This window comes from Ambystoma mexicanum, chromosome 1p (genome assembly GCF_040938575.1).
Source record: "Ambystoma mexicanum isolate Mex_15411 chromosome 1p, UKY_AmexF1_1, whole genome shotgun sequence".
Lineage (NCBI taxonomy): Eukaryota > Metazoa > Chordata > Amphibia > Caudata > Ambystomatidae > Ambystoma > Ambystoma mexicanum.
This window is the reverse complement of record NC_090921.1, coordinates 1,147,371,893-1,147,395,442: the sequence shown is the minus strand read 5'-3', so window position 1 is coordinate 1,147,395,442 and position 23,550 is coordinate 1,147,371,893. Positions and strand designations below refer to the sequence as shown.

Genomic DNA, 23,550 nt, shown 5'->3' with positions numbered 1-23,550 from the left:
AACTAGCTGCTAAAATTAGTCAATCAGCTCTATTATGCGTGCATCTCATTGTTGTTTCAGATGTGTTTTGAGTTTAGGCTGAAATCTTAAAGGAACTTTCCTAACTATGTTTCACGTGGTCTGCATTCGGTTTCAATATTATTATGTGTTTGTAACCTGACAATTCTTCTGTTTCTCAAATACAAATGGAAATGTTATATTATTTCTTCCTTCATTTCTTCGATATTGTCATTATTTATTGAAAGAACATTTTCTTCCTGTCCCGATTTTAGTAATCATTTTAAAATCTGCCTGATGTTTCCATCCAAGAATTGGTACACCTGCAGTGGCAACAAAGACTCTGCCTGAAGGCTGTCTTTTTAAAATTGTAATATTGTCTGAAATCACCCTATTTACTGTGTTGTATGTCGTGGTAGGGATGACCTTATAAACCATTAGAATGTTTAAAAATAGGGGACCATAAATAGGAGAAAGAAAGAAAGAAAGGACATAACAGCCCCATGTGTTGTCATTCTTTTTTACCCTAGGTTTCTCTCACACCAAAATATGTTCCATGTTTGTTCCCTTTATGCCACTTTAAAATGTTTTTAAAAGAAAACCCGTTTCCTTTTTGTATTCATAATCCCATGTATTTTTTTCCTAGTAGACAATGTGTGAACTGTTCCATCTGTTTCACGTATCTTACCTTTAAAATCCACAAAATAACAAAAACGGTTCTCGTATTCTCTTGTTTGTGAAACATAAAAAACCTTCCTATTTGTGTGTGAGCCAAAGCATAATTTCTGTGTTAATCAGTTTCCGTTTGGGGGTTAAAAATCTCTGATAATACATTTGTTAAGTGCAGTCAGCCCCCACTCTTTGTTATTACGCGCTAGTCAAAGATGGTCCCCAGATATTGTGGGAGTGGCTCTCCAGGTGTCTGAAGGGGTTAGCGGCACCACTTCATGCAAATTTAAAGAGGGGAGTGGCAAAACCAGAATGATATGAATGGTCCACATATTGGACGACATAGTTGGGATCTGCAAGCTTAAGTTGCTGGAACACTGCTATCAATTCTTCAGATGACAGAAATTCAATGAATCATATTGCACCTGTTCTCTGTGCTCTCATTACTAGCAGCAAATAGAATAGGACAAACATGCTAATTTGTGTAGCTCTCGTTTCACAAGTAGAACGGAAAACAATTTCCAGGTGTACTACTATGTGTTCTGTTAGAAGGTGGCTCTCTGTACATTACAGCAGTTATACAATAGGGGCAGCAGGATTCAAGAGCATAATAGTACTAGCAAAAGCACTAAGGGTACCTATAACTTTACATTCACTAATTCTATTGCTCAACACCAGTCACATCTTCTGGGTGGAGAGTCCTTACAGACTTGGGGTGGCATGTTGCATAGCTACTAATGAAGAGAGAGATGCTGTAGGCTGAACTAACATCTGTGGTAGGTTTGCTGTGTTCTGCTTTGCCCATTGCATGGCGTTGCATTATATGGCACTGCAAAGATGCAGTACCCAATTTGGTCTCAATCTTTCCCTGACACAATTTTATTGCACATAGTTCAGATGGTGAGATGAACAAGTTACTTACCAACTGGTAACATTCTTTCGATTGGATGTTCCTCCAATGAATTCCTCATCTTAGATGTATTCCATCCAGCTTTGCTGCTCTTCGGAAATTTTGTTCGGCAGAGGGCGCCGTGCGTCGATGTCGTCGAGTCGATGGTCCCTCGAAGGCCTCCGTCGAGGGTGACATCATAGGGTGTATAAGGAGCACGTGTGGTGCCCGTTGGCCTCAGTTCTGTTTTTCCCCCTTTTTTTGCCTGTGATCTTGTATTGTGTAGATTGTGCCGGTAGACAAGTATCAGCCTTGCGAGATTTGAGATGGCAATAAACCGGAAAAGTCTACAGTGGGGTAGGTTGGGAGGGCGATGAGGAATACGTTGGAGGAACATCCAATCGAAAGAACGTTACCAGTTGGTAAGTAACTTGTTCTTCGAGTGGATTGTGTCCTCCAACGTATTCCTCATCTTAGATAGACTCCCAAAGCAGTATTTTGCAAACTTTCTGTTGAGGAGGGGTCAGATTTATTCCCCCCAATGCCTGTAGATGGCAGAATAAAGCACTGCTTTTCCAAAAGTCAGCTCCCTAGACTGGGAAGCATCCAGGTTATAGAATTTTGAGAAGGTGTCTAGTGAAGACCAAGTTGCTGCTTCGCAAATGGACCTTATTGGAACACCTCTTTGAAGGGCCGTGGAAGAGGCGATGCCTCTGGTGGAATGAGCCCCTAAACCCTTCTGGTGGGTATTTTTGTGCTAGTCTGTAGCATTCTGAAATGCAAAGTATGATCCAGCATGAAATTGTCTGTTTTGTTACCGATTGACCCAGTTTCCTTCCTGTGTAGCCTATAAACAACTGGTTGTCCACTCTAAGTCTAGAAAGTCTAGAGATGTAAAAGCTTAAAGCTCTTTTTTGGATCCAGTCTGTGCAATCTTTCCTCCTCCTTAGAAGGATGAGGTGGAGGATAGAATGTGGGTAAAACAATTATCTGACTTAAATAAAAATCAGATATTACTTTTGGTAAAAATTATGGTTTAACCCTCAATACAACTCTGTCCTTATGGAACACATTATAGGGTGGCCCAGAAGATAGTGCCTGCAATTCGCTCACTCTTCTTGCTGATGTTAGAGCAACTAAAAAGGCCGTTTTCCACGTTAGTTTTCTTAATGGACACGTGTGCATAGGCTCAAAAGGAGCACACATTTAGAATTTTAGGACTAAATTGAGATCCCACATCGGTACTTGAAATGGGTGAGGAGGAAACACATTAGGGAGACCTTTTAAGAATTGTGTTATCAAAGGAATTTTGAAGTAGGATCATTCTTCCGATGAGCGCTTGAAAATGGAAAGCGCCGCAAGGTAACCTTTTATTGTTCCGATATTTAGACCTCTATGTGCTAGGGTCAGAAGGAAAGATAGTACTTCCGGAATAGAACATAGAAAAGGATCGTCATTCTTTTCCCTGCACCAGTTGCAAAACTTTTTCCAACGGCAATGGTATAGAGACTTTGTTGCTGGCCTTCTTGCTGAAAGCAACACCTCCATAACATTATCTGGAAGGTTCCAATCCCTGTATCTCAGCCTTTCAGATACCAAGCATGAGGGTTGAGTGTTTTGACCTCTGGATGGAGAACCTGACCTTCCATTTGAGGGAGAAGGTTCTCTCTCTAAGGAAGACATACTGGAGGACAGATGGACATATCTAGAAGGTCCGGGTACCATGTTCTCCTGGCCCAATCCGGGGCAATTAGGATCATGCGGTTCCCGAAGCATCTCAGCCTCCTGATGACCTGAGGAATGACGGGAATCGGAGGGAACGCGTACAATAGTGGGAAATTCCACTCCACTACAAATGCATCCCCCAGGGCTCCTCTCGGGGGAAATTCCCTTGAGCAATACCTTTTGCATTTTCGGTTGGTACTGGTTGCGAATAGGCCTACCTGAGGGGTTCCCCAAAGGGCGAAGATCTCTTGAATGACTTCCTGAGCCAGTTCCCATTCGTGGGACACCGTGCTCTGCCTGCTCAGAGCATCTGCCGTCATATTCTCTTCCCCGGCTAGATGAATTGCCTCCTGAATCACCCAATAACAGAGCTGCATTGCCTCTCTGCACAGAGGTAGTGACCCCACACCTCCTCTTTTGTTTAGGTAGTGCATGACCACTGTGTTGTCCGTCATTATCAGGACATTCTTTCCCCTGACAGATGGCAGGAAGGCCTTCAGCGCTAGTCTGATTGCCCTCAGATCTAAAAGGTTGATGAGCAGTTTGGACTCCAATGGAGACCAACGACCGTTGATTGTCAAATCGTTGGGATGAGCTCCCCATCCCAGGAGTGAGGCGTCCGTCACTACTGTGATCTCCGGCCATGGTTGCCAAAAAGGTTCTCCTTTTCGGATGTTCTCTGTACAGGTCCACCATAGAAGGTCTTGTCTGACCTTGTTCGGAATCTGAATAAGATCTGTCATTTGACCCGAGAACTGGGACCACTGAGTCTTTAGAGCCCATTGAAGGGATCTCATCCTCAAGCGTGCCTCTGGCACCAGGAAGATGCAGGATGCCATGAGGCCGAGCAACCTTAAAAAGTCGTAAGCCTGGAGATTTTGGGCATTTTGGAATTTGGAAACCATCTGAAGAATGTCTTGAGCCCTCGCCTTGGGAGGCAAGCTCTTTCCCAAGAATGTGTCTAGTACAGCTCCTATATACTGAAGCTGTTGGGAAGGTGTCATCTGTGACTTCTTGAAATTGAGGGAGAAGCCCAGTATGTGGAGGAAGTGGCAGATGACTTTCAGATGATCCAGTGCTTGCTCGGCAGAACGCGCTCTGATCAGCCAAGCGTCCAGGTAGGGGTAGACATGAATCCCCCCTCTCCTGAGGTGCGCTGCCATCACTACCATTAACTTGGTGAAGACCCTCGGGGCGGAGGTCAACCCGAATGGCAGGACTCGAAACTGATAGTGTGAGTCGCCAACTACGAACCTCAGGCATTTTCTGTGTTTGAGATGAATCGGCACATGAAAATAAGCATCCTGGAGGTCCAATGACACCAACCAGTCCTGAAGTTGAAGGGCCTGAAGGATCTGAGAGAGGGTGACCATCTTGAACTTGTTCTTCCTGAGGAACTTGTTCAAGTTTCTTAAGTCCAAGATGGGTCTCAGTCCTCTGTCCTTTTTGGGGATTAAAAAATATGGGGAGTACCATCCCTTGTTCCTCTCCGCTGCAGTTACAGGTTCTATAGCACCTTTCTCCAGCAGGGTTAAAACTTCCTGCTGTAGGAGTGGGTTTGAAGACTTCAACGGGTGTCTCCCTGGTGGATTGCTTTGATGTTGCTTTAGAAAGGGAAGGCAGTAGCCTTGGGCTATTATTTCTAGAGCCCAAACATCTAAAGTAATGGCTCGCCATTCTTGCAGCTGCTGTGACAGCCTGCCTCCTACAGGTGTTTTGTGATGCAAGTCCTCAAAGTGGTTTTGTGGCGGATGTTGCAGCCGCTGATGGCAGAGAGGCTGCAGCTGGAGCTGGCTTAGCATGTTTTCCTCGTCCACCGCAAGTGGCCTTTTTCTGGCCCCTTTGACTGGCCATTCCTCTCGCCTTTCCATATGAGGTGTAATAACGATAGGCTCGTCCCCTCCATGTCTGCCCTTGTGCACGAAAAGGCTGAGATTGCCTAATAGCAGCTCCTAAAGATTTGGCAGCTGATTTTGAGGTCTGTAACCTCTCAAGGCTCTCGTCAGCCTTGTTGCCAAAAAGGTGAGACTCATCAAAAGGTATGTTCAGAAGGAGGTTTTGTATGTCGGTGCAAAACCCGACTTCCGTAACCACGTAAATCTGCGCATTAGCCTACTAGTGCCCCTGTACCTGCTTACACTATCCGCAGTGTCCAATCCAGATTGAAGGGATTCCTGCATGGCTTCCTTTCCATCTCTAACGATGGCTAGGAACCCTTCCCTTTCTTCCCCTTCTAGTATGTGCTACGCCGTCATTGCGATGCACTCCCACAGAGTGTACGAAAAGTTTGCCATGGCACATGTGGAGTTGGCAGATTTTAATGCCATGGTCCCGGCTAAAAATACCTTCTGTGCCCAACCATCCACACGCTTATCGTCCCTGTCTGGAGGGATAGACGGGTACGCAAGTTTGTTGGAAACTGTGGCTGCCTGTATGACCAGACTCTCGGGAGTTGGATGTTTTGACAGATAGCCGGGGTCGCTACTGGCTGGCCGGTATTTTGATGCGAGGGACTTATTTACCGCAGGTATAGAATCCGGAGTTTCCCAATTCTTGGCCACCCTGTTTTGCAAGGCTACATGAAAAGGTAGTACTGGGTCTTCAGTGGGACCATGGTCCAATATATCTGTTAAATCATCTTGGACAAATTGGGCTGGTGGTTTAGCCCATCCCAAGTAATCTACCACCTTGTCATTAACTGACGGTAAGATGGACTGGCATGCTCTCCTGGATCTGGTCTACCAAAGTCATTCTCAGGAGAAGTGTCAATGCCACTTGCATTGTGTAAAGACTCCACCAAATCCCTCATTCTGCTTTCCTCTGAGATCAAGCATTCTGGGACATTTGGGGTGCCATATTCCAATCCAAATGGTACATTTTCCTCATCAGATCTCCCCTGTTCCTCAAAAATTGAGGTCAGGGCTTTGAAAAACTCCTTCCTAGGGAGAGGCTTGAAAACCTTCTCTGGGAGAGGAGGAGGAAGAGGTGTAGTACCAGGCTCTGAGGAAATTACATGTTTTGTAACCTTCTCCTTCTCTTTTTCTGGCTTCCCTGGCTTGGCTGGAGCCTTTGGCGCCGAGGGTTTCGGCGTCAACGTCGATAAAGGCGTCGACGGTGTCAGCGACATAGTGGTCGTCGACAGGGTCTGCTTCGAGGGCGTCGAGGCGGTCTTTGACGATTTTCCCTTCGAGGTGTGATAGGTCTCGGACGGCGTCGGTGACCTCGAGCGGTCGACTCGACTCAAGCATTTTTCGCTCAGCGTCCTGGAAGTTTCCCTATCCTTCATTTTTCGATCACCCGGGCTCGAGGGCGCGCGAGTGTCGGAGCGATGACGCTCCCGGCCGGCTTCCAAAGAAGGCGCGGACCGAGGCTTCGCCTTCTCAAACACCTCCATCATTTTGACCCTGAATGCTTCCCACTCTTCAGAAGACAAATGTTTCGTGGGGCATTTCATCCTTTTTGGAGACTCGTCTGACGACGAGGTGGAGGGAGACCTGTGGCAGCGTTTCTTGGATTTTTTTGATGAAGACGACGAGCGATGAGAATCGCTTCGGGATCTAGAGCGATGCCTTTCGCGTCGAGGGGATTTCTCCTCATGGGGTCTCGACTCGACACTAGAGGCTTTTCCTACAGACCTACCTGTAGCTTTCCTCTCCTTTCTCGCAAAGCCTTCCCCATCATCGCCTGACACTTCGAACAGGCCTCCATGTCGTGGCCTTCTCCGAGGCACCACGAACACTCACGGTGTGGGTCCGTGATCGACACTTTTGAGCCGCATGACTTGCACTTTTTGAATCCCGATCTCGGGGTCGCGGTCGGCGTCGATGACGAGGATATATTTCTTCTTTGTATATTATATTTCTTCACATAATTCGAGGCGGGCCGAATGTCCGAAGCAACGTATACTGCGGAAAAACGGAACTGAGGCCAACGGGTGCCGCGCGTGCTACTTATACACCCGATGACGTCACTCTCGACGGAGGCCTTCGAGGGACCATCGATTCGACGACATCGACGCACGGTGCCCTCTGCCGAAAAAATTTCCGAAGAGCAGCAAGGCTGGATGGAATACATCTAAGATGAGGAATACGTTGGAGGACACAATCCACTCAAAGTTGTCATTCTTTGTTCAGTAGTATGCAGTACTTCCACACTTTGGACTTTCTTGTGGAAGACATGCCTTCTTAATCGCTTGTGGAAGTGAAGGTGCAGCTGGAGGTGGCAGAGTTGGTGCTGTGACTGTGCCACACTGATGTTATGCCCTGAAATCTGACACGGTGTCTTGAAAAGACCAAGTACAAACATGGAAGATTAGCTGTGTCCCTCTTGCCTATCTTTGTAACTGTGCCATCCTCCTCCTCTGTACCACTGGTTTAAATGATCACGTGCTTTAGGGGACTTAAATCAGATATATTGGTGGTAAGGGTGGTGAAATTATAGCTGGAAATAAAATGTGGGCAGAATTCACCTCCGTTGTCGCTTCAACAGAAGAGCAGAGATTTTTCCTTGATTTTGGGTACATTGAATTTTTGGGTAAGTTTTGATTTTGTCTCCTGAAATTCTTGGTCAATTACTGGGCCAGAATGTTTCATGGCCTCTTAATTGGGCAAATGTTTTGAAACCCAAAATACTCCATTTCAGGTTGCAAAATGACTGAAATGTCAAATTTTCCTCCACTGGCAAAATGGACTATGTGGGTGGATTTTGCATAGAAGTGACCTTTTACTCCATGCTGCAAATTTCATCAATTTCGCCCAACCTTAGTCACCACTGTTATCAAGAGACTCAGCATCAGTGCATGGAGGCGGAGGAGACTAGGAACATTCCACAACCTGCACCTGTGCTCCTTCCACCTTGCTCATTAGTAGATTAAATCTGTAACTCTACTTCCCCTCCTGACCCAGAGACAGTGGGCTGAACCTACTTTGCATGCTTCCTCTCCCTCCAGAAATGTTAAAGTTGCTCCTTCCAAGCTAGCATGCACAATGTTCCACAAGAAGATGGTACACTGAAGATTCAGTTATAGCCACTGAATATAATGTCCTCCTGCCTTCCAAGAAATTTAAATATGTCTCTGCAACTAGCATTTGGTATGGCAACATGCTCTGTTATAGTGACTGAACATAATCTCCTGCCTGACAAAAAATATAAGACTTTTTCTCTGCCTCTCCATAACTACCATTTGGTCTGGCCACTGAATGGTAGCACACAGATTTTCAGCCACTGAATATACTCCGCTCCTGCCGACAAAGAAATATAAGACGTTTTCTCTTCAACTAAAATTGGGCATGGAAAATAAAACACACAGTACTCATTTAAAGCCCCTATATGCAATTCCCTTATTCTTACCATGAAATGTAAGACTTTTCTCTGAAATTAGTACAGCACATTCCCCTACATCCACCAAATGTAATCTCCTCCTTGTGGGATGTATTGACCCACTCAACAGCATTTCCTCACATCACCAAGCTGCAGTTGCGCAGAAACCACAAAATGGTTGCGCTGGCTCCTGTGAGCGCCATGGTTCAAAACTGCGTTTTGCAACAACAACAGAAATGGCTGCACCATCCTGCCAAGCACACATCAGGCAGGATGGAACAAAGGGGGCACATTGAAGGAGATTGCCAGTGTTTTCCGACATAAACAAAAGGAAGAAAGTGGAAAAAGCAGCGTTGCTTTTCTGCAAAAGCCAAAACCCCGATTGAAAAGAAACCCCTTTTCACCTTTAAAAAATGCGGCTTTGACGCTAATTCCCTCTGTTCCTTAAAGCCACTGTGATTAATAAGCCCTACCAAGCCCTGTGTGTCTCACTGTGCCTCAGGAAAACCAGGCAAGATTCTGAATTAACAAGCCCTGTCAAACCAACTCTAAAAAAAAAAAATAACCAGGAACTTTACTTTGACTTACACAGGAAACACAGTAATTTTCTTTGCAAATGTATCCAAAACTCAGCTGTTCAGAGAGAGACTCTAACTAGCAGAGCCATGTCTGCTTCAATGTATCTGTGCTGCAGACCAACTCCAGCATTCAAGAGAATAATTATAGCTGCAAGGCAATATGTGAATCTGTGGGAGATGGAAAGTTGAATTTAAGAAGGAAGGTCAGATGCACCACGTGTACAAAAATGGGCCTTTGCAAATTAAAGAAAAACAAATGCCTGTGTGTTGGAACAGTACATTGGTAAATGAAAGCCTAGCAGTCTTTAGCAATCTGAAGGGGTTTGTTGCTGGTGAGACTATATAACATGGGTTATTTTACGCAACCGGCTTGCTTTAATTCTGAATCTAAGATCAGAAATTAAAGGTTATGATATGATATGATATGGCATTTGTAATGCGCCTATACACAAGCGTTTCAAGGCACAACGAGGCAAGGGAGGGGAACAAGGGAACATACAACGATCCTACTAGGCCAGGTGTCATTCAGATCGCGCGAGTGCGTGGGAAGGGAGGAAGGGAAAGTGCAGTACATGGGGTTAGATCAAAACAATAAATAAATAGCTGCCAGCATGTGGCAAGTGCAAGGGTAAGTGCGGGCATTAGCTATCGAGGTCTGGTGGGGGGACTGTAGGGATACAGAACAGTCCCTGAGTGCAGGGGTTGCCAGGTGGGCAGTGCAGGTGTGTGACGCTGGTGGGAGAGGGACCTCGGCCCGGGATCAGAAAGGTGTCCAGGTAGCCAGTGCAGTACAGGTGTCAGCCAGGAGGTCAGCAGAGGAGAGGAGGAGAGAATGCAGGAGCAAAGAGAAAGGTTTTGAGGTGCTTCCGGAACCAGAGATGGTTCTCCTCAAGTTTAAGGGAGGCAGGGAGGCTGTTCCAGAGGGAGGTACCAGCCGAGGAGAGAGAGCTACCACCAAGTTGTTGCTTGGAGAAGCGACTGACCCTGAGGGAGTTGGAGGCAGATGAGCGAAGAGCTTGAGAAAGAAGATATTTAGGAAGAGCGAGTTGGAGGTATTGAGGTCCCAGAAGGCCTTGTGGATGAGGCAGAGGGTTTTAAACTTAATCCTCACATCCACTGGGAGCCAATGCAGAGATTTGAGTCCTTGAGAGATACGATCCCTGGGCTTGAGGACAAGGACAAGTCTTGCAGTCCTGTTCTGGATGAGTTACAGAGGGCGGAGAGTAGAAGCAGGCAGATTTAGAAAGAGGCTGTTGCAATAGTCCAGCCTAGAGAGAACCAGAGCTCTGGAGACAGTGAGCTTCTGGGGGAAGGAGAGGAAAGGAAGAATACCTCTGAGGAGGTCCAGCTGGTAGTGTGACTTCTTGGAGACGTCAGAGATGTGAGGAGAGAAGGAGAGTGTGGAGTCGAAGATGACCCGAGGTTTTTGGCTTTGCAGGTGGGAACGGGAAGAGGACCAAGAGAGGCCGGCCAGAGAGCAACAGGAAAGGAGGTTAAAACTATGGTGGCTGGAGTTGCAAGTTGAAAAACAGGTTTTCTGCTTGGAGGGGTGGCACCATAAGGAGGACTCTCTCTCAGCAGATACTGACAACCACCTGATAATTACACGGTTGAACAGACTTTCGTCTCTGCTGGGACCCTGATAGTGAAGCTCCCATGGAAGGAAGTCTGAAGTGTGAAGGGGCAATATAACTTCAATCAAGGGAGAAACCCCCACCATGCTCTGAAGGAACTTACAATTGGCAGCAGTTGAAGGAAAGAAAATAAATTGACCCAGGAACAAAGGGACTGCGATTTATTTTCTGAAAGACTATTTCAGGAATAAACTTTAAAGTCTTCTATCTCTGCAGCAAGACTTTGAAAAATTGTAAAAATATTGCAGTTTAAAAGTTATTTTTTGTGCTTTCTTTGGAGAAATGGTAGTACTCAATGACACCTTGCAGACAGAAAGGGCAAAGTATTGAGGATAAATCGAAAAGTATCAATGTTTCAAACATACATTTTTGTACATACATCCCTTGGGATAATTCACATCTGGTATAAAGTTATGGAATTTTAGGCCGAAACTTTCATGCTCAAAATTACCAAAATGTATCAGAAGGACGAAACAAGGTCCCACAGACTGGAGGATTGGACTGATATGAGCTGCACAAAATATGTAACCTGTGTATATAATTTGCTAAGAGATTGCAATGGTATAAATGTATGTTTTTGGCCAAATCTGATTTTAAGTTAAGTAATTGTGGGAGATTTTGGACATTGTAAAACTCACCTCATTCTGACATCATTCCCTTGGAAATCCAACCAGTTGCGAGCAAGGCGCAAACTAGAATCCCTCCCCAATCCAAGTAGGTTAGGGACGTGCTTAGTTAACCCGGCCTAGCCTACACTTTGATGATGTCATTGGGCACTATGAATAAGGGTACCTGACAAGACTCTAGACAGACACCCTTTCTGATTTCCTGTGCTGTGTTCCTGTCATCTTCCAGATCCAGACTCCAACTACAAGGCCAAGCATTGCTGATCCTACTCCAGGGCCCACTGCAAAACCCAAGAAGTGCTGATCCCATTCCCAGCAAGGCCTCAAATCTAAAAACCCACTAAATTTCCCATTAACAAGGGGAAAGCTATGGTACCCTTGGCATCCTGATCCAGGCTGGATTGCTGCAACTCACTGCATATTGCTGCAATCCTGCTACCCTACTGACCTTTAGTATCCCGTGACCAGGATTGCCCGTCCAGTCTCTGCCAGCCAGTGACCATAACTGCACAGCTGTTTGCCAGATGCCCTGCCGTGCAGTGACCAGACCCGACTGACCGTCCAAAAAGCCCAAAACTAAAAAGTGGATTGTGAGTATTTCATCACCCCATAGAAATACCTACTATCCCTTGTCTTGCATTGCCCTTATCCCACTCTATAAGTCATCCTATCCTTATCCTGATAACTTGTCCAACTGTCAGAATTCTCTGTGCATTTTGTCGTTAATCTCCAAGCATCAGCACTACTTTTCTCTTCATTTCTATTTTGCATAGATCATCTGTCATTAGCGATATTTTGATTAAATAAAGTAATTTTCCTTAAAGAAAAGGGGTACACTGCGTGAAGGGTTACATCTGCAGCGTAACTTAGAGAATTCACGGGTGGCGTTCCTCTTTTCTTAGTCCTTAAATCTATTTTAAAGTAAAACTGTTCATTATTGATTTATCCATTTCCGAGTGTCATTTCACCACGTTGCAAGGGGTTTAAAATCTGTTTTATCTCTGATTTGGGAAGGGAAGGTCCGATTTAGATTCTGTTTTCAGTTTCTTATTCCTGAGTACCTGCTGCTTCTTTGTATCCTCTCAGAATCGATTATTGGTGGGTTGAGGGAACATTGCAGGGGAAATTCTAACTTGGGTGCTATCTGTCCTAAATCAAAAAGTGCTCCTATTCTGCTGTGCTGTGTCTATGCTCCACTAAAAAGTGAAACCCAGTGCATTGCTCACATTCTCATAGTAACCATCACCCCATTGGTGATTGCTACCCCATATCAAAAAGTGTGTGATTTCTTTTTAATTTTAAAGAAATAAATAAATATTGCATTTGACTAACCAGCCTGGTTCATGGTCCATTGTGACCCGGGGTCTTTGAAAAGGGGGTGTGATATGAGTGGTGTATCATGCCAAAATGGAATCCACATAAATAAGGAGAAAAGCACCTCAGTTAGGCACTACATACTAGGCCGAGACCAAGGTGTGCGTGTCGCCTGATTGAAATCCTTAACAAACCTGGGGGCTCGTAAGCCGGGATTTGTGTTTTGGTTGCCACCCGTGACAGTCTAACTCAGCAGACTAACCTGCAAGGTAGTAATACTTTGTGGGGTTGGAATACTGGGTTACACTGTACAAATGTCTCCCAAAGCAAATACTCTAAGTACCAGGCCTTTGTATAAAATTCAAGGTAAGTCAACCCCAAAATAGTCAGAAAAAGCAATAGAATACAGGTTACCCGTACATAAATAAATAAATTAATAAAGAAATAACATGTCAAAAATGACCATGGTAGAAATTAAAATGGCAAGGGAGCACCTTCTGCACAAGTTATTTGTCAGAGGTGAGTGGCCGGAGCAGGATGAAAAAGTCTGGCTACAATAAATAACACAAGTCACCGCCATGAACCTGGATACATGGCAGGACGGTGGCCTATTACACCAAGATCTGAGCGAGCTATATATGACCCCAAAAATTAAAGAGGAGCAAATCAAAATTGCCAGAATCACGGCCTACCTGTATCTCCACACGAAAGTGATGCGGGAAAAGTAGGAGGAAAATGAAACTCTAGCGCAGAATCAATCTGAACTATTAAATAAAATCCAGATTGATTTAAGTTTAGCAGAACAAACATTACAAAAGTTGGAGGTAGAATCTGCAAACTACATCATAAAATTGAAAGAGGATTTGGCTCGCCAACAGCAAAAAAATGCAGATCAAGAGGCCCAACTAGAAGCAGCAAAAATAGAGTGTCAGGAAAAGGTTGACTCGGAAGCTGACTCAACAGTCAACCTTTAACAGGGCCTGCGCTGAGCAGATAGTTACTCTACAAAATCAGATAGATGAATTGAAAGAGGAAAATAATAAGTTAATCTTGAGCGACCTCCACTCTCAAACAGAATTTGATGAAGAGCGGCAGAAATTCAATATCATCAGGCAACAAAGGGATGACCTGGCTGAACAGAGAGGCACCCTAAATCAGGAGAAAGATGCCCTATGCCAGGAAATGAGCAAATTAAAAATAGAGTTACAGGGGAGTGAGATAGCTCTCCAGAAACTCAATGAACTAAAAACAGAGTTGGGGAATCTACTGGAGCACGCCAGACGAGTAGAAGGTGCTCTGGAAGAGAACACCCACACCAAAGATGCCAAAACTCAGGAGGTGAGTCTCCTGCAGCAGAAATTGTCTCATTATTCCCAGACCATACAGGAAGCGCAGAGAGACAATAAGACTCTCTGTGAAAAGAATGATGGGCTCAACAAACAAGTGGCAGTGCAAGAGTGGGTCATAGAGGCCAGTAAAGCCTTCATAGATGAACAAAAAGCTCAGATCTTTGTTTCTTATCTGGAAGCAGGGGCTGAAAAGGAGAAACTAGCAAGGTTGGAGAAAGAGGGTGCTAGATTTAATCTTAACTGGAGGGACCCCAAACAGGTAGAGAGGGACAGGGGTACCTCCTGATCATAGTAGAAGGAACTCTATGCTATGGGACTCCAACCCATTGAATACTGTGAACACTGCCAGCTTCATGTCTACCGGTTCACAGGAGCCGGAAACCATGAGACCGGCAGAATTCAATAGACCAGGCATGGTGGAAATAACAGATCAGCGCCCCCCAGAAATTGATGGACGGGCGTCCATATATAGATCCCCAAACATTAAGGCTGATGTCTCTGACAAGGAAGTCTCCTATGAGGGGAGGAGCAGGGAATTAGATCCACAGAAATATTACTTTCCAAGGGACCAGTTGGTCCAATTTAATGAACACCCCAATGAAATGAGGCCCAAAAAGAGTATCCTGAAGACCTCTTTGCAATTAGGTCAGTGGGGGGAATACTCTGCCAACCGTGGGAGTAGGGAGGAGTCAGAAGACTACTCTCCTGTGCCCCACAGGAGTGGAGAAACTAGGCCCCACCATTCTGCAAGCCCCTCAAAAGCTCACAGAATCCGGGAGAGCCTAGATGATCATGAGGGGACCTCAACTAGTAGAGCCTTGGAGTCTGAGGATGAGTGCACCCAGGTGACTAAGCCAAAGAGGGCAAACACACTCAAGTGAGGTATGACCAAAGACTCCATTAGGCAGATTAAGGCGTGTCATAACCCCCTACCATAAAAATGCAAAATATTCTGTTTGGGAACACCTGGAGCTCTATGAGCAGATGATGGACACTTTTCATATGATAAGAAAGACAACCAAAACTGCATAGAGTACGTAAAATGGACCTTCTCCCCTGAGTACTCCAGTTTCTTTGCTGGACTGGATGACCGGAACCATTCAAGATGGTCCACCTACAGGGCTGACATCTTGAAACACTTTTCCCCCAAAGAAACCCCCAGGAGGCTTGCAAAGCGGCCTACAATCTGCTGGAGCTCTAACGCGCCTATGCCCAAACCACTAGGAGGGTGCGCACAGATAGTAGGGCGTTTGTAACCACCTTCTTTCATGCACTCCCCAAGTATATTATGACCCAGCTGGTGAGGGACTTCCACAAGAAAAGAAATCTGGACTGGGTCATGGAGCAGGCAACCTGCATTTATGAGGTCCAAAAACCTGCAGAAAATAAAAATCGGAACAAAAACCCTAAACCAGCCAACACCCCTGCTGCTGCTAAGGTGGCAAAGGTGAAGGTTGCCCCCATTTTAGACCTAGAGATGGGGAGCCTAAAAATACACCTGCACAAAGTCAGCAAAACCCCAACCTGCAGGACAACTCTCCTTTCATTCCACACTTTCAGGAACCCAGACAACCCAATCTGGGAGATGGGAGGCCAAGAATGGAGGGTTACCGAAATTTACCATATCCAGGGTACTACGGGAGAAGGGATAGTTACCCTTCTCGTGATCCACCTAGGGTTGACCAGAGACCCCCGTACCTGCCGGAACGGGTGTCCCAACTGGAGTGCCACGTCCAGAACCTAACCCAGGATCTGGTTCGCATGTTGAACCCTCAGACAAACATGCCGGCTCAGTACCCCACAAACCAGGGGTCTGGTACCCCAGAACAATGATGGGGCGAGAACCCTGACAACTCACCGGTTCCAGAGGAGGAGGCATGGGGGTAGGAGATATAAAGCCCTAGAGGAAGCTTCCTTCCTTACTGAAAAGCCCCTGGACACACAGGAACCGGAACAAAAATCTCCTGCCCCCGAAAATCTGCAACCCAAGGAACAGAGAGTGGGTAGGAGAAATAAAGAACTCAAAAAGACCCAGTTTGTGGAGGAAGTTAGCGTCCTCCAATTTGAAGGGGATGAATCCTCAGAGGATTCTGGGAAAAAGATCTTCTCATTCAGGGAAGGGGGGACTCCTCCCAAAGAAAAATGGGTCCCAAGAGATCTAGATGAAGACTGGGTGGGGGTGGGGACTGATTCTGAATCGCCTATCCTAGAACCCAGAATGAGCATCAAGAAGTCATAATATTAAAAGTGGATTCCCAAACCTCCCAAAGCAATTCTGGTGACTGTCTCCAAAAAGGGGGAGGCAGCCCAGAATCAGAAAAGGAGGAGCAAGAATCTCCTCGAATCTGCGAAAGCAAAATTTTTCTTTCAGATTCCCAAACTCCTGCACAGAATTATGCCCAAACTACCCCTGTGACGGAGTCCAAAATAAGGAAATTGACAACCCAGCTCGCCCAAAATGCACATTGGGGGTCATTCCGAGGTTGGAGGTAAGGGATTACCGGCGCCTGTAAGGGCACCGATGGCGGTAATCCCTCACCTCCGTATTCCGAGTTCCCTTTGCGGGTCCCACTTTACCTCCTGCTTTTAGCAGGAGTAAATTACGGGACCCGCAAAGTGACCTTGGAGTAAATTACGGTGCCGTAATTTACTCCTTCCCCATTCCCATTGAGCCCTATGGGCTGAAATGGGAATGGGGAAGGGCAAAAGGTGAATGGGGAATTACCGGTCCCTCCAACCCTGGAATGGACCGGAAATTACTCCATTCACCATGGAGGAGTCGGAGCGGTATTGGAGGCAACCATGGAGTAATTTACTCCATGGTTACCTCCAACCTCGGAATGACCCCCATTATCTTTTCCCCCTTAAGGAGAAGGAGGGTGGATTTTATGCCCGGGTCCAAGTGCAGGGGCAATGTACATTTTCAGCACTGGTGGACACTGGATCCCAAGCCACTCTTCTGTCAAAAAGGGCCTTTGATCAGCTAAATTCAGGAAGGGGGAGAGATACCAGATCCCTCTCACCCCTCTTCCTGGACAACTCCAGAACTTCGATGGGAATTAAATTCCTGTCGAGGGGACTAAGGATTTGGAAATAAAAATTGGGCGACATAAGGTGAAACACCCTGTCATCGTCGTGACTCCAGAGGTCACACCCTGTCTACTAGGGAATGACATCCTGCAGAGGTTGTCCCCCTTAATAGACTGTGTGAACAAGGTCCTCTGTACTCAGACTAACAGGCCAATAAAATTGAAACAGAGTGGGAACCTTGTCAATTTAAATGGCACATGCCACATTGTTGAACAAAAACCTGATCATATTGAGTTCCATTTTCAGAACAATCTAATACCGGACGTGACAGTAATTGCTACAGGACAACAAACTGGTGATGGGAACCCCTCTCCATTCCTGAAAATCAACCTTCCTTACTGTTTCAAGTGGCATTCCACACTGGAAGGACATACTTTGAAATTCTATACCAATTCACAATCTGAAAATCCCAATTCCATAGTCAAAAGGGATGAGAAACCAGCTCAAAGTTTAGCTGACATTCAGAAAATTAGAGAACTGCTATTCATCCCTATTCAGTTAAATGAGGGAAAGGAATCTTTTCTCGCCTGAGTGTGCGTGAACAATGGTAAGAGCTTCATTAGCGAAGCCATGTTCCGAAAGCTCCCAAAAGATCCAGCCATTCACACATTTAAATTGATCGATAAGTGGGAAATGGGCCTGGAAACTCCCAATTCCAAACATCTCCTGCCTAGCAGATGTATGCTCAAAATCTCTATCGGAAACAAAAGCATAGTACATAATTGTTGGGTCGTGCGAGATGTCCCTGCTGCATGCTATTTAGGCAGTGACATTCTCAGTCGTTTTGCCATTAACTTGGACCTGATAAATTACAAAGCCTGGTCTCGACTAGAAAAAGCCAAAGCCTGGGCTGACTAGAAAAAGCATTTCGGTCAGCCCAACTGCTGCCGTATGCAGTTGAAGTTCAAATTGGAGAGGAGGTCACCATCCCAGGACGGACACGACTATTGCCACTCTAATTAAAAACTAAAAGAGGACAGAAACTGCAAAATCCGGACGCATATGAACACCTCAATGCCCATCTCAAACAGCAAGGGTTGGGGCTAAACCCTACACCATTGGTCAATGTAGACCACAACAGCATTCCAGTATTGATGGATAACAGCGACCTTAGGAGTATCACTCTGGACGCAGGCACCATTATTGGAATGGTGGTTGATGACAGACATTTTTCCATTGATCGAGGTAATGAACTGATAGGACCAATCCCCAATGACTGTTTTGACAGTGATAACGACCATGACGTACCACCAGACAGGATCTTCACCCGGCAAGCGGGAATTTCCTGGTGTACTCTTCCTGCCCTTATGGGGAGAAAGACGTGACTTGTGACATTAGGCAGATTGAAGTGATCTTCCAGGTCCCCAATGACAGCCTCGCCTACCTGAAACCCTCTGTCCAGGTCAACACTCTAACCAGGAGCTCTCCAGCCAGCTGGAGGAGGCCGCTGAGATAGCAAAACCGGAAGTCTTTCCAGGCTTCAGGCAAATGGTTGAAGAGCGAGTCAACCTAGCTGATGCCTGTGAAACTCCGGAGCAAAAGCAAAAGTTGAAACAGATTTTCTTAGATTTTCAAGATCTCTTTGCGGTGGACTTGTATGACTGTGGTCGCACCGAAATCCATACAACAACAATTCCCACAGACCCTGGAATGACTCCAGTGTTTGTGAAGCAATACTGCTTGCCTCTTGCATCCATGGAGTTCCTGACGGAAATAATCAAAAACCTTGAGTCCCGTGAGATAATTCGTACAGTCCACAGCACCTTTAATAATCCGGTGCTGGGGACCTTAAAACCGAACAGCCAGTGGAGACCTAAGGGAGCTGAATAAATGGGTCCACATGTCCTGATGGCCTCTCCCCTACATTGACCAGGGGCTGGCCTGATCTAGGGGTCAAAGGTATACACAGCCATTGACCTGACTAATGGATACTGGACCATGCCTGTCAGTAGGGAGGACCAATACAAGCTTGCCATTACCTTTGGGGGGGGCAGCAATACACCTTGACCCGGATTCCCTTCGGATACATAAACTCTGGCAACAAATTCAACATCTTCCTACATAAGGCCATGCCCAACTTGGATGAAAGGGATAACCTGGCCTATGTGGATGATGTCTTGATAAAAAACTCAACTCTGAAGGAACAAATAGCGGAAAAACCGTTATGTTCTGACACAGTTGAGGGTTGCCGGAGCAAAACTCTGCTTCCAAAAGGCACAGTGGTGCAGGACCGTGTCAACTTCTTGGGGCATGGGATAACTCCTGATGGTCTCTGTCCCCAGGAGAAGAAAGTGGAAGCACTCCTAAAACTTAAAGACCCCACAACTCTGCATGAGCTAAGAAGCCTCCTTGGACTGACGAATTACAGTAGGAAGTTCATTGAGGATTACGCAGAGATCACAAGACCCCTGATCCATCTGTTGAAGGGGGGGTCAAGTGGGAGTGGAGTCCAGAACAATCTGAGGCAGTAAAGCAACTCAAAAGAAGCCTCTCACAAGCGCCTTGTCTAGCTTACACTGTCAAAAACAGTTCTTCTTGAAGACAGGGTTCTCGAATACATGCTTCATAGCAGTATTATATCAAAAGCATGAAAAGGTCAATAAAGTCAATTCCTATGCGAGCAAGACTTTATCCTCTGTGGAAGAAAAATTCAACGATTGTGAGAAGGCACTCCTGGCAACGGTGTGGGCATTGAAAAATTACCACCCGTTCATACAGGGGGAACACATCAAAGTGTAGACTCCCCACCAGCCTTTGCAATATCTCCAATGTGACAGAATCCGCGCCGGAAATGTAAGTAATTCCAGAATTACTTCCTGGATTCTGTCAGTGCAAGACTTTCCTGTGGAGGTCAGATATGGGCAAAACAAGAAGAGTCCCCTCGCGCAAGATCTGGCTGACTTGCATGATTGTGCCAGAGAAAACTGTCTCGAGGTCAAAAGTCTTAAAATCCAGGACAACATGAAGGCGTACCTGAATTCCCTGCACAAAGTCTATGAAAAAGACAAGTGCGAGGGAATGCCCACAGTTTATGTGGACGGGTACTCCTACCATGTTGACAACAACGTGGAAAAGGAACTGGTGGCCGGCGTTTGGAATGGCTGGGTGAATGATGCTGCGGAACCCTCCGCTGGGTACAAAATCAGTCCCCGTAGTAGTCAGGTGGCGGATTTGATGGCAGTTCATCAGGCCATCCTCACTGCAGTCCAACACCAACTCCACGAACTGTTCCTAATCACTGATTCCGATTATGTCCGGAACGGGTTCGTGGAGCACCTGTTTGATTGGAAAACCAGAAGCATTCTATGTGCGAATAATAAACCACTTAAACATGGCAAACTCATCCAAAATATTGATGATCTGGTCACCTCTAGTGGGATGACCATCTATTGGAAGAAGATCAAGGGTCATTCCAGAATAGAGGGGCCAGACAAAACTGGAAATGACCTAGCTGATCAGCTGGCCAAAACCAGAGCCATCCAGGGGGAGCTCCTCGAGGTCGAGTCCCTGTTGGGGGAAATCCAGGTCACTGCTATCACTAGGTTCCAGACAAATGCTCACAATGAACTCTCAACTGCCCAATGGAGTAAGGAGACCTCAGATATTGATTTAATCACGGCACAAAAAGGGGATCCGATTACTGGTAAGTTTTATCAACACATTGAAGACCCAGAGAACTTTCCCCTGACGGATACCTATTATATTGGGAAAGAGGACCTCAGGGTGTTTATGAAATGTCCAAAAATGTTCCGAATCCAAGACGGTTTGTTGGTAAGGAGATCCATATCTGGCTGTGACCAGTGGGTGGTCCCTCCCTCATTCCGAAGCATGATGCTAAGTCACGACCATGATGCGGCCACAGACGGTCATCGGGGGTTTCACACTACTTTAGAAATATTACGAGAGGTTAGATACTGGCCACACATGGGGCAGGACCTCAACCACGATTTGAAGAGTTGTCTTGTGTGTGCACAATTTCAGCCAACTTCACTCACACACCGAGCTCCCCTACAGAAGAGGGGGATGACACTACCTTTGTCAGATTTACAAGTATATTTCATCGGGCCCGTGATTCGCTCCTCTAGGGGGAACAAGTACATGTTAAACGTAACATGCTTGTTTACCAAATGAGTGGAATGTCTCTCGGCCCCAAATTGCAAGGCAGAAATAGCAGCTGCCCTGATGATCAATCACATCTTCTCGCATTTTGGTCTACCCCAAAGGACTGAGTCAGACCGAGGTAGTCACTTCACCAGCGAAGTGATGACAAAGATGTGGGAGATACTTGGGGTAAAAAGGAAACTTCACATTGCATAGCGCTGTCCTCTAATGGTAGAGTTGAGAAGTACAGTAAAACCATTGTGAGCATTCTAAAAGAGTTTGTGGCAGATTCTGGGCCAAATTGGGACATCCGATACCGCTTGTCCTGATGGCCATCAGATCTACACCTTCTTCTGCAACTAAGATGTCTCCATTTGAGCTGATGACTGGACAAAGGATGGTGCTACCTCAGCATCTGCTCTATAGAACACAGCAGCAGACACTGATTAACGCCTCCACAACTCATGAGTATGTTGAGAACCTAAGAAAACACCTTCAACATAATTTTTTACGGAATCTCTGCGGAATCTAGAATGATCTGCAGAGAGGATGAAGACTCAGTATGATCTAAGAACAACTTGGGGCACTCACATCAAGCCACTACGCTCTCTGGATGTTCCAGGTATGATTGGCTGGCAACCCCTACCTATCTCCATCGTATGCACAGGAAAGCAGAGAAACACGAGGATCTCAAGTACATTAAAACAGAACATCAACTTTCACAAAAGCATGCAGCAGGTGGGTAATCAAAGGTGATGACATGGGTGCCACTTCCTATGGGCCTATAAAGCTTGCGCTGAAGCAAAATATTCATATTTGAGCTGGGATTAAGATGTGCTCCACTGGAGTGCTGAAATTAATTAGTATTAAGGCTACTCCTCCCCACCTTGTTACTGTCCAGAGAACCCACACAAGTTGCTTTTGTAGCTGCCTTGGCTCTATATCCTGGGGAGGAAAACGTCACCATTGGTAGGAGGCGGAACTGCCTTGGATTGTAGCTTGGCAATATATTGGGCTAAGGAACAACCACTGGCAAAGCTACAGTTTTGGCTAATGTATTGGTTTTACATAGGCATTTGCCAGGCACTAACTTTATATGCCCAGGTACTCTCAGTATGTTCTAGATGTTAACAGAACTAAGGAGCATATGTTTTGCTGTAAAACACGTGGCTGAAGGCAGACGTGGTTAAGATATGTGTATTCCCCCAGCAGCTAATTTACAGCCAGCATTAAGCCATTAACCCTCAAACTGCTTGGAAATGCCAATGGCAGGGCTTTTACAGAAAAAGGTTTGAAATCACTGCTTGATAGAGCTGGCCGAAAGAAATCTCAGGGACAGGGCTGGCCTTAAGGCAGGGCAGGCCGGGCGACTGGCCATGGCGCCATTAGCCCCCTGCCACGCCAGCTTGGGGGAGTCTTCCAATGGCTCCCCCAAGCTGGTGTTGTAGGAGAAGGCGCGGCAGGCACCCTATTGTTATTAAATGCACTTGCAGTGGCGGGTCACATTTAATAACAATAGGGTGCTGATGCTAAATCATCAGCACCCTATTGAGATGATTACCTCACCGCTCCGACGCGGGATTGAGGTGGTTTTCATTAGAATAGGGTGCTCATGCATTAGCATGAGTGCCCTATTTCAGAGATTAACTCCCTGCTCAGGAGACGGAGCAGGGAGTTAAAAAAATAATTGACCCACATTGACCATGGGCTGGCGGGAAGGGGGGCGCCACATTTTTCTTAAACTGCCTCGGCCGTTGCCGCCCTCAAGGCTGGCACTGCTCAGGGAGAAGCGTTTCAGATAGGTGAGTGTAGGTAATGGTTGGGTACAGCCATAGTGATTAGCATGGCTAAGGCTCTCAGTGGGTGAGTACATAAAAAAACAACGCCCACAGGATGTATGTCAACAGTCACAACCCAGTTGCCCACTAGCAGTACCCCAATGCAATAGTTTCGGCTTAAAGGTAACCCTTTAGCACCTCCTAATATTCAAAATAAAAAACGGACCCCGAGCTCCAGTGTTCTGAACGGGTGACCTATAAGGCATTTTAAACACTTTAGGAACATCAATAATATTTATATTTAAGCAAGTGTATTGTCTTCGCTTAGAAATACTAATAATTGTCTGACATACCCGCTCCAAGACATTTTTCCTCCGTTTTGTCACCATTTCATCTGTTACACAACAATAATTCTGAAAACCTGTGTACTGATGGTCAATTATGTCAGAAGCATCTTAGCAGAAGACGCACTAGATCCCAT

The 23,550-nt window shown here is 45.9% G+C and overlaps 1 protein-coding gene across 2 annotated transcripts in view; it reads right to left on the bottom strand.

Moving 5' to 3' along the window:
• The window catches only part of LOC138450152 (myelin-associated glycoprotein-like), a 912,268-nt gene that overhangs the window by 565,686 nt on the left and 323,032 nt on the right, over positions 1 to 23,550 (bottom strand). The gene's annotated exons all lie outside the window — the stretch shown is intronic.